The following is a 734-nucleotide window of genomic DNA, read 5'->3' on the forward strand; positions in this document are numbered from 1 at the left end:
CGTAGGCGGCGGCGTCGACCGCGACCGGCGGCCGCGAGAGGCGCGGACGCGGCGCGGCGGCCGCGCCCCTTCGATCGCCGCGGCGCCATGACGGCGAGGAGCCAGTCCCTGCGCCGGCCGGCGATATCGTCGGCGCTGTGCATCGACGGCGCGGCGCACGGAGCCGGCGGCGCCAGGGACCGCCGCGGGCAGTCGCTGCCGCCGTCGCCTCCGCGCGGCGCCGCGACGCGCCCGTAGCAAACGACGAGCACGCCGAATTGCGCCGTGCAACGCAGCGCTTCGTTGGCGCTGCGTTGCACGGCCTTTGACTGCAGTGCGGGCACCCAGAGCGCAAGCTACGCGCCTGGTTTTGCCAGAGCGGCTCATGTCCTTGTGCATTGGCGCCCGCGAGGCGGAAGCTGCTGCAATGCTGAAGCTCTGTGGCCGGGGCCTCGATCGCGTGCGACCGCCGCGTCACCGCCGATCTACTCAGCGAATTTCGTGGTGTCCCGCGCGGCTCATCCGTCCGAAGAGGCCGTGGATCGAAGCGTGCCATTTTTAAACATACCTCTTCTGTTCGTTAAGCAGTCCCCAAGCACGCGGCGCCGTCGACTCGGAACGTCCGACTGGTCCATGCCAGTGGCCGTCACCGAAGGCGGTCGTGAGACCTCGATGATGTAGAACACGTTCTGCGACGCCGCGTCCTTCAACGAGAACATGGGGCCTGGCACACGTCGAAGGTGGAGGACCATGGA

Source organism: Aureococcus anophagefferens (genome assembly GCF_000186865.1).
Source record: "Aureococcus anophagefferens unplaced genomic scaffold AURANscaffold_607, whole genome shotgun sequence".
NCBI classification, from domain to species: domain Eukaryota; class Pelagophyceae; order Pelagomonadales; family Pelagomonadaceae; genus Aureococcus; species Aureococcus anophagefferens.